An 11,703-nucleotide genomic window follows, 5' to 3' on the forward strand; every position below is an offset into this window, starting at 1 on the left:
TCTTGGATAATCAGGGACCATGCTTAGAGATATTTGATTACTACACTACAGGTTATCTTTTTTTTTTTTTTTTTTTTTTTACTTTTGAGCTTTTGTTGGATAAATAATCCTAATTTATATATTTATGTTTTCCATAATAAATATATTTCTGCTAACAAATGTTCCCTGGAATGAATACATTATTGGAGAAAGCCGATTTAAAGAGTTCATTCAATACAAAGTCTGATCAACACAAGAGAAATGCAAACAAAGTCTGTGTTCAAAATCGCATACTAACGTACTACTCATACTAAGTCTGACGTCAAAATTAGTATGTAGTGCATTCCAGTTAGATAGTATGGAAAGATTAAGTATGTGAAAAATACCAGGATGTATACCATATCAACACATTCTCACTCCCAACTTGTCACATATCTATGTTCGGAAGGGTACATTTGGTACATTTGGCGTCATGTAGTGACGGCCCGTGGCAAATTACCTTATTTCAAGATAGGTTGTCGCTTTACAATTGTTTTTATTACATTTCTAGTGAGAAATTTACCCATAACTGATGGTTAGGATTAGAAGTCTTATTTTGAAAAGTTGCAATGAAAAGGAGCTTCCGGACCCTCAGCGTTGAAAATGAACTCCAAGGGGGTACCCCGTGCATCAAATACTGACGCTAAAGTGTTGTTCCGGAACGTCGATACGTGACAAGTTGGGAGTGAGACTGGGTTGACCATATCGGGACAAGTATGCACACTAGTCATACTCAACCGCCCCATGATGCATTGCGAACGTAATGTAAAAATCATCCTGGAGCTTCAAGCTAAAATTCAAACATACCCATTTAAAAACAAAAGCAATTTAACGCTTTTGTAAATAGGGTTCTTATTTTGAAGTTAACCGGAAGTTTTGTCAGTTGCACAAAAATCTCCAAAATGTCGGCATGAGATGTGTTTCCATGAGTTTTATGAAACAAATGAGCACATGTTGATATTCTACTTTCTTGCTTAACATGTTTTCAGAAGTTTCAAAGGTGTCGAATCAACAGAGATATTTAGCCTCAGTTGTTGTAGGTTCAAAATGCATCTTGGGAAACTTTGAGGTCATCATCCTAATCTCCCAAATCATACAAAGAGTATACGGTAGACCGTATATACTCATTGAGGGTGTCGTGTGTAGTACGACACAGCCACAGTGTCAGAGTGGCACTGGAGGAACACAGCTAACACACAGCTAACATACAGCTGAAACAGATAACCTGATTAGCTGCAGCTTGGATAAACAGGTGAGGTGAGTGAGGGTGATGAGCAGAGCAGGACCTATGACACCATTGGCCTGTGATAATAATACAAACAAGATCTCAAATTAGAGTGAACAATACAAAGAGGTTTATATACATTTTATAGACATTTTTCTTAATTTATTAGCAAACCTTTTACAGAAAAAAACCATTATAAATGTAACACTGGCCTCAAAATAAAAGGGGTTTTGATAAAGAAAGTTGGAAAGAATGAACTTATTTGACAAGAAAATACACAACAACCTTAAAACAGTTCTAGACATTAAAAAATGTAAACTAGTGCCCTCAGAAAGTACAAACCTCCGACAAATAAACTCTTTGTCAGATATTGGCAGTTCTGGATCAGTGATTCTGATCCTGGTACACACTTTAAGGCTTGTAAGAAAATTCTATTTGTTTCGGCTTCGTGCTTAGTTCCTGCTTTGGGTTTTGTTTGTGTTTCGGGCTTTGTTTTTGATTTGTGCCTAATTTTTGCTTTTTCGTTTCGGCTTTGGGGTTAGTTTGTGTTTTGTGATTTGTTATTGCTTCATGCTTCGTTTCTGCTTCATGCTTCGTTTGTGCTTCGTTTATGCTTCATGCTTCGTTTGTGCTTCGTTTATGCTTCATGCTTCGTTTGTGCTTTGTTTCTGCTTCATGATTCGTTATTGCTTTGTGCTTTGTTTCTGCTTCATGCTTTGTTTGTGCTACATGCTCAATTTCTGCTTCGGGGTTCGTTTGTGCTTTGTTTATGCTTTGGGGTTTGTTCGTGCTTCGTTTAGGCTTCATGCTTCATTTCGGCTTTGTTTGTGCTTGAAGATTAATTATTGCTTTGTGCTTCACATCTGCTTCGTGCTTCTTCTGTGCTTCGTGCTTCGTTTCTGCTTTGGGGTTTGTTTGTACTTCTGCTTCGTTTCTGATACAATCCAAATGTATTCAAACCCCCATTTGTTTGAAAAATTGTGATGAAATCCGAACAAAACTCAAAAATGAGGAATCAACTCAAACAAACAAACTGAGATCTGAATAATTGCAATTTTGCCAATGATGAGAGTTAGAGTTTTATGATTTTTGCACCTGATCCAGAATCAATATATTGATCCAGATCCCATCCAAATTTGATGGAATCTTCAATGGCATAAAGTCGATATTTGGTTATAATTTTGTACAATATACGTTACGTATTCCTGCTAACAGACAAACAAAATAAATAAATAAACACCAGTGAAAATATGACGTCCTTGGTGGAGGTAAAATTTTGGTTTTGCCAGAAGCTTTCATGAATAAAAATCTTATTTTTTTCTTATGTATTTGTAGAGATTACTGTATTCAAGTGATAAAAGTTGAAAATTCCACCAATGTGAAGCTTCAGTTTACAGAGAATGATCACCTCAGGTTTTGCGTTGGGCTCTGTGAGAGTAGATGTGACAAAAGGTTGGTGGTGTGTGCGGGAAATGTTAGCTTTTCCTGGCTTGCAGGCGGAGCAGGGGCCAGGTTTTATTCCAGCAACAACTAGCAGCAGCTGGTATATTCCGGAGGCTTTATTGCTTTTCTGCGAGCCGCTCACCCTAATCCTAGGGCTAAGGGATATGAAAGTCCCCCTCCTTTACACTTCCAGCCATACACCCTGCTTATTACCTCAGGAGGGAGTCAGATAAAGAAAGGAAGAACATGAAAGAGAGAGAGGATCAGAGAGGCAGCAGCTCAGCTGGCCAGTGGAACAGAGGATAAAGTCAATAAAGTAAAGATAAAAGGAAGAGCACTAACATGATTGACTTTATTGTTTTTATCTGACATGCACAGCTTTATTCATAAGGCCCAGGGGGAGAGCTTAGGTGAGGATTTTGAATGGCGTGTGGTGTGTAGTTGTCGGAAACTGAAAGATAAAAAGTTATAGTGAGAAAAGGAGGAGGAGGAGTGGGAATACCCAGAGGAGTGAGAGTGCAATGGGATGGAGCACAAGGGAAGGTGGGGGAGAAAGGGAGCAAGAAAGAATGAAGTGGTCTCAGGATGTGGGTAATCGGCACCACAGCAAGAGAGGGCAGACAGGGCAGCACTTAAGTGGACATGCTTTCATAAACAATGCCAGAGGGGCATTGGGGGACAGCCAAGGTGTGAATAAGTCTTGTGTGTGTGTGTGTGTGTGTCTACGTGGGAGTTTTAGTTCCTCTTTAATTCTGAATAAAAGTGAATTCCTCTTTAAACTGACCTTGTAAACACTTAATTCTGAATGTAAATGTAATTCCAAATTAAACTTAAATCCGAATTATGTGGCTGGTTTATTCTTATTTTAATTCCAAATTAGATCATTTCTCAACATTTATTCTGCTTGAAGTTAGTTCCGGTCGTTTTGCGCATATTCGACTTCTCGCGATGACGCGCCAGTGATGACATAAACCAAGATGGCAGCCCGAACTCTTGCCGAGACTATTTGTTTAATAAGAGCCTTAGAAGACGTGGATATAATAAAAAGAGTGGATGGACAGAAGCGTAAACATGCGGATATTCACACGGACTTATTAACCACACAAGGACATCGGTAAATGGAACAAGCTTCATCGGTACTAAAACCCGGAGACGGAGTAAATATGAAAAGGATGTAATATCTCCATGTTTATCATTGTACCGGTTGTTAGACCTACTATTTTTTACCAGTGAGCAAATATTTAATCCTGGTTATAGTTTTCCGGAGTTTTACTGGGCTTTATTTATCAGCGATTAGTTCCTATCTCCTTCTCCTGCTCAGCTGACCAAAGTGAAACCGTATGTTATTGTCCAGCTGCTGCTACAAAACTACAATCAAATTAAAAGTGAAAACAGTTCTTATTGTGTCGTCTTTTATGTTGTAGCCGACAATAAAAGGTTTGTTGTGTGTTTTACCCCGATAGACTTGATATGTCACGTTTGCCCCCTGTCCAATCAGAACGCTTCCCAACCCACAGACCTAAAGCAGAATCGAAAAAAGCCTAATAAACTTGTTTTCCATGTAAACCTCAATTCAGAATGACTATTTCAATTCAAACATAAAGCAGAAAACTCTGACTCTGAATAATTTGATTCTGAATAATTAATTCTGAATTATGTGATTTGACTATCCACAATGTTCAGATTTAACAGGCTGCATCCCTGATTAATCACTGGTTTTTTAACAGTTTTCTGCAAAGGCTTACAATACAAACCTTGGAAAGTTTTCAATCTCCAATTTTCATAACTGAGGTGAATAAATGTTTTGTATCTGCTATACCAAAAAAATTCATTGGTTTTAACCCAATTAAGGAAAACACGAACTGAATGACCGAATGACCTCCCCAAAGATTGCCCTGACTCGTTTCCTTCCCAGATTGCAGATCTTTAAACTTGTCGTTCATTACTCTCCTCCTTCCCCCATCCATCCACCCCTTTCCTTTTCCCCTCCATATCGCCCTGTTATGTTTCTTAACTCTGCCCCAACCTGTGGCCTCTGGGTTTTGAGGAAAGGCAGAAGTGGCCTTTGAAGATGGCGACAGCCAAGTTTGTTCGGGGCCACTACCATGAATGCGTGTCTTTGTTGTGCGCCGCTCTCTCACGTCTTTATATCCTCCCCCTGCTACACTTCCCACCCTCCTTCTGCCCCCCACAAACTCACACGGACACGCTCATGCCCTTGCTGGGGCCCCTTTTGCACAAATGACCCCGCTAATTATGTATTTAAGGTATTTGGCTCCTGTGAAAACAGCTTTGGGTTAGTGGTGGAGGTGGTGGTAGTGGTGGCGGAAGTGATGGGGGAGATGGGGGGAAGGTGGTGCATATGGACGTGGTGTGGTCTACAGTCTCATGGCTATCATTACTGCCCAGCGACAAATGTAAACAGTGGATTAGAGCAGAGGCGAGGCTGAGGTGGTCGTGGTCTCTCATGTTTCTCCATCCTGGTCTCTGGTTTCACCCTTGGGTGGCGTCTCGCATATACATTTTTCTCATTCACATAGATCTCAGCTCACACAGGTAATTGCTCATGACCAGCATACATATTTGTAGCATCTCTCATCTAACCATTCGTCTACTACTATTTATATTTCATTTTTTTTTTTTGTCCTCTGGTTGAATATTAGGTCACTTTATTTAACTGTGAAAAATAGTTTATAAAATGGAATAATTACACATGTTTATTGTAATGTGGAAATAGGTTTGGTTTGGTTTAGGTTATGTAAAAAGAGAAAAACCTACTTTAAATACAAATGTATAAAATCAGGGCAAACTTGATGGCTACAAGAGGCAAAGGTAGTAGGGGCAGAGGTGTAAAGAGTACTGATACATCCTACTGAAGTATAGAAGTACTGTTACTTGATTGAAATTGTACTCAAGTACAAGTACAAGTAAGTCATACATGAAATACTTAAGTTCAAGTAAAAAGCAGCTCCATTAAATAGTAAAAGTTACTAGTTACTTTCACCCCCACGTTTATTTTTGGTAATACATCTTGCCGCTGTTCCCTTACATACAGTAAACATCTCATATATAAACTTAAAAAGGAAGAGACCAAATCTTGCACAATTGGAAATATTTTTTTTTCCACAAAGGCATCTGTATAAAATAAAAGATTTGTCAAAATGTAAATTTTAAAATAATTCTCAGGCTAAAATAACCTCCATTCAATGCTGTTTTGTCGCGGTGCATTACGTTTAATCTGGTTGGTCGGCTATGATGTGATGCATTTGATTGTTGTCTGGTCATTTCATTTTTTTGTAGTTTCACAGTATCCGTTGAACTTTTTTTTTGTGCTGTTGTATATTCTGTTTATTAGTTTTAGTTTTTTTTTTTTTTTTTTTTTTACAAAAACAAATACATAAACAGAACAACCATTAACACTGCAACAACAACAATAATAGAGCTGCGAGACTGGTCCATATAACAAAGTATGTGGCATCAATAGCACAGTGAATTAATGAAACATTTACTTATTTGCCCATACTGTATGGTGACATCTACCAATACAATATGTTCATGTCCAAACACAAATCAGACTCGTGTCCAAAAAAAAGTCCAATGATCATTTTAAAACAAAAAAATAAAAATGTATTCAGCAACTGTTGGGTGTAGAAAAGTAACAAATTACTTTCTTTCTTTTAAAATGTACTTAAGCACAAGTAAAATTACTAATTTAGAAATATACTCAAAAAAGTACAAGTATCCATAAAAGCTACTCAATTACAGTAACGTTACTTTCACCTTAAGTGCCACCCCAGGTGATTGATTATGGTATGTAGATTTTGAGTTTAAATACTTCTTCTTTCCACAAAGACAGTGTGAATGAATACAAAGTGCCTGGTTCTGTCAGAACTCTAGAAATATCAACAGTGTCAATTGGTCTCTTGAGGAAGATGACTCTTGTCCTAATGGGTGCTGAGGTCTGCATATGTTAGATTAACAAAGGGAGATTAGTGGAGTGCTTTCCCTTACTGGTTGTTGAGAGAGGTCAAGCGTGTGAGCTCGCATGTTTTCCGATGCGAGCAGATAGCGGGAAGCCACTTTTCCTTTATCCACAATATAAATCACATGTCTGCAGTTTGTAAGGAGTGAATGGTATTCTGTTTGTGGGAAGAAATGAGGAAAGTTCAGCTAGTGATGAATGAAGCCTGGGGCGTGTGTGTCTTTATATGTGAACACAGACATGTTTGAGGTCATCAGGGGTAATGGTCCAAGCTAAACTTCTCCATTCAGTAATTCCTGTTTGTTTGGAAAATATGATGAGCAGAAAGTAATGTTTTTATCAAATGTGAATTAAACAGACTCCGTCTTCTTCTTTAAAGCTGCTATCTCGATGTCCCGCCTCCACAGCTCCACTTCCTCCCACTGCCTCTGCCAATCTACCAGAAGCCACGCCTCTACTTTTCTGCACACGCATCGCAAAACATAACAAGGTTGCATGGGGTCACATTGATATAGGTCTATGGGTCAGGTAAGAGCCAAAATCATATTTACTTGTTTGCTGTTGTGACGTGCGGCCTTGTTTCCGTGCACAGTTCCACATTCACATTGATTGACAGTCTCAGAAACAGGAAGTAGAAGCCTATTGGCTGGGCGCAGTCGGCAATCGTTTCCATTTGTATAGGGGTCTATAGGACGAAGGAGGGACTTATATACATGAATGTATATGAATGACCACCAGCAGTAGACCATAGTAAAAGACTAGTTAGGTATTTTTTCGCATTTCAAAAGAATCATAGATAAACATAGATTTCTCATAAACTCTGGATATCAGCTTTAACAGATGTGTTGATATGTCTCAGTATTATCACTAGGGAAGTCCCGGTTTGATATTGATATCGGATTTTGGTCCGATATCAGCCAGAAAACGAAGATCGGATTTTATCGGACTGCATCTAAACTCTCCAATATATTCTATATTATATTTATCCAATTGTGGAATACTCTAGATATTATGTTGAAGGTTAAAATTCATGTAACCAATTGGTTAATAATAAATGGGTTTGTTTTCCTCATCCCTACTGTTGCTGACCACTTGATCAAGCTTTTTCTAACATTCCACACTACAAAATAAGTAATAAACGTATGTATGATTCGTGCTGATTTCGTATTGGATTGATATCGGTATCGACCAAATACTCAAGGCTGCAATATCGGTATTGTATCGGAAGTGAGAAAGTTGTATCGCGACATCCCTAGTTATCACAAGCTGGGTTTCCATTACAGATTTTTGCTAAATAAAAGCTATATCTCTAAATGTCGACAATGTATAATTGTGCTTTGAAAAGGTTTCCATTGAAGGCGGTTTTGGGCAGAAGCCTCATAACTCATGAACTGATTGATCAACGGCAGTAGACCATAGTAAAAGACTAGTTAGGTATTTTTTCACATTTCAAAAGAATGATACTTACTCCGGACATCAGCTTTAAGAAAGCTGCCAAACAAAGGGTTTCACTGCTCAACATCCCATAATTTACCACGATAAGACCACCTGGTTTTACTACATCATTACACCACTTGTTTGAGAGCCTCCACACTTTTCTGCTTATCTTTAAAACACTTGGCCAACACGCACACGCACACATGCACCGCACGCTGCACACACACACGCTGCACACACACACACACACACACACACACACACACACTGACATATCAAACACAAAGGCCTTTTTGTGTATGAGCTACACTGAAGATGGACTCTGAGCTGTGGTGTGTGTGTTTACACATTTTCATGTTCAGATTGTGGGAAAGACTGGGTCTGCAGCTGTCTTCCTATCTGACTGATGAGGGTATGATGAGAGCATCATCACAGACCTCACACTGATCACAGGTGGAGGACACACCTGGGGGTGAAAAATAGATCAATGCACATATTCAAACAAAAGGGTCTAAAAAAAAAGGTGCAGACCTATTGTTAAGTCCTATTAAAGGATATCCACTGGTTCCATTGATGCTGTGAGGTTCATGACTTGATGCCTCAATGTACAAAGTTATGAATCCAAAATAGAAGCTTACAGTATATAAAACATGAACTTGTTTCAATAGCTTTTGATTATACTTTAATCAATTTAATGGAAGAAAAACAAAGCAATATTTGTAACACTTTACAACAACAAAAGGCATTAACTATTAAATAACTATGGTCAAATAATGCTTATGAGGCGCACTCCAATATTTATTAAGGTTTTTGTCAGGTTGCTAACGTTACGTATCACCTTACATTAAAAAAAAAAAAAAAAAAAAAAAAAAAACATACCGGTTAGTAAATTATTACTAGAAAAGTTATGACATTTTACTACAATATTAATTAATAAGTAATGCATACAAAAGGATAACTAATGACATTATGTCATTTTTATAAATGCTCAATAATGCTTTAATTAACTGCGGAGTAAAGATGAATTAACTGCTTATTGATGTGTTAAATTATATGCTATTAATGTTAATACATAATGATTAATTACATATTAATAAACTATTGATTAATCCTTAATAATGAATGAATTAATGTAAATTAAGGGACCTTTATTGTAAAGTGTTAGCAGAATATTTTAACGTAGGATAAAATTAGATATCTTTTTTTTATCAAAAATTGTGTATGAGCTCACCTTTATTTGTAAATGAAGTCTATGTGTCCATCCAGTTTAAATCAGAGTATCGTTACACACTTGTCGTTGCAATTTATGGCAGATCAGAAAGGCTAAATATGTCACACATATTCATTAAAATATGAGACAGACTGTGATTTGATATGTGATCACCACTTAGACCTGAGATGTTCTCTTGAAGATGAGCTATGACACTGCACTCAGTGAGGAGAGACTTTTACGACCTAGATATCAGATGTGGGGGAAAGTAGTTACGTTCATGGTTTGGTGCAGACCAGCGAACATTAACTAAACCAATGCTAATATCAGACCAGGCAGTGTTCAATGGGCCCAACAGGTGGGCAGAGTTCAGTAGAGCCCGACCCGAGTTGGAGCCTGGCTAACATAATCCAATAAACAAATAAAATACGTGTCCGTTCACTTTGAAAACAAAAATAAACAAAAATGATTTATTATTTTTTTAGCAAAAATGTATTTTTCGGTAGTGCTCAATATGCGTGCATGCGCATATACAATCTCAGTACAATGTGAACACAGTACATGACACTGCAGGCTGATGGTGTAGAAGGCAATGGTGAGTTGACTGCTGGTGTAGCAGGTGAGGGCGGTGAAGCAACTTCGGCAGGTTAGGCGAAGCAAACAGCCAGTTGGCATGAATATTAGGGCAGGTGGTGATACGCAAAAAGTCCTCCACCAGGTGAAAGTGAGAATGCGTCGATACCAAGCAGGACAGGTGACGATGGTGTGGCGACCTCAGGTAGGACATACAGTACTAAAAACCCAAATTAAAAACCCCACCAGAGTTTAAACAGATAACCCCAGATCACAATAAATTGTCTAAATGTCACTTAAAGCTGCAGTATGTAGACTCTTCCCTCCGCTCTCAGCTTTGAAACCAATACTGTAAAATGTATGGTGTCTGTTCTTTCCACCTTGAATAAGCTTCTCTTACACGCAATCCATCCTGTCTGTTCTCACTCTCCCCCTGAAGCCAGTACGTGGGGCAGATCTTGCCCAGTCATGGGGATCCACGAGGACGCAAAATGGTCTCTTCCTCCCGAGTTTGTGTCTTTATTCTGTTGTTTTTCCATGTCGGTCTTCCTTTTTCCGCTTGCCTTGACGTGTAACCATTGTACCTAACACCGCAAATGAGACTTCTGCTGAAACGTCCGTCATTACACCTTTATCGATGGTACGTGGACGCGCTTGACTTCACTTGAACAGCCAATGGTAATGCCCAAAACAGCTTATGGAGCACTCTGTTTGTAGAAAGCTGAAATCCAGTTTCACACTCTTGGATCTCTAAATGTCTTATACAGGGCCAAGAGAAGGAGAAGAGGTTAACTGTCCACTCAGGACACTTTGGATTACAACATGCTCATAGATGAGTATGGATTTTTGACCATATGATGCAAAAAAAACTTACATACTGCAGCTTTAATTGCTTATCTATGCATGTTCTAATCCTGGTTGAATCCTAGCTCCAAACCCTTGTTTTCACCAATGCTCTGCTTCTCTTCCTGAGATATCCTGCAGTTTTTCAACTCTCTGAGGTGATGTCACAGCACAGTGTTAATAACCAGAAGCACACAGGCACACACTTCAACACTTTATATTGAGTGTTTTTAGTCTGACCTGAATATCTGTGACGTGACTTTCACCAAAGCTATTGACAGCAACAGTATTACTGCTACCAGTGCTACGAGGCGTCGCCTGGCAAAGTTATTGTCACAGGATAAGAAGCAGAACCCAAGAGTGGTTGAGAAACTCAATGACCTGTTTGACTTCACCATTTTGGCGTTTAGTTCATGTTCAGTCCTCCCCCATCTTTGTCCCCTACACACACTTCTCTGTGTCTCGCCCTCTCACTCTAATTTTCTTTCCATGACTTAATGAACACCAGTTTTTTTTTTTTGTTTTTTTTCTTCAAAAGTACCAATATTGCTGAGCACATTTGATCACTGTAATTGCTGTTGTAGTGTAAGATAGCTATGTATACATCCTAGCATACATGTGTTTCCGACATGACTGAAATCTTTTAAATACCAACAAAGAACAATTTGAAAACAAAGGTTGTTCTCAAAGTCTATGATTTCCCTCTTTCAACCCCCTCATAATTCCCAGTTCTACCCAAACACAAACACACATATCTACTAAAAACACATGGTTCCAGTTGAGGTCAGAAGCATTTTTTTCATTGCACTACTGGCTTGTCATGTTCTGTTTAGTTTTAGTTGTCTGTAGCCCATGTGGTCCTCTTTTTGTTCTGTAAGTCTTTATTGGTTCTGTTTAGTTTACATTATAGTTCTAGTTTCATGTGTTAACTCTTGTCTTTGGCTGCGTCAGAATCGTCCCTCCTATCTCCTT

The sequence above is a fragment of the Gouania willdenowi genome, chromosome 8 (assembly GCF_900634775.1).
Source record: "Gouania willdenowi chromosome 8, fGouWil2.1, whole genome shotgun sequence".
NCBI classification, from domain to species: Eukaryota; Metazoa; Chordata; class Actinopteri; order Blenniiformes; family Gobiesocidae; genus Gouania; species Gouania willdenowi.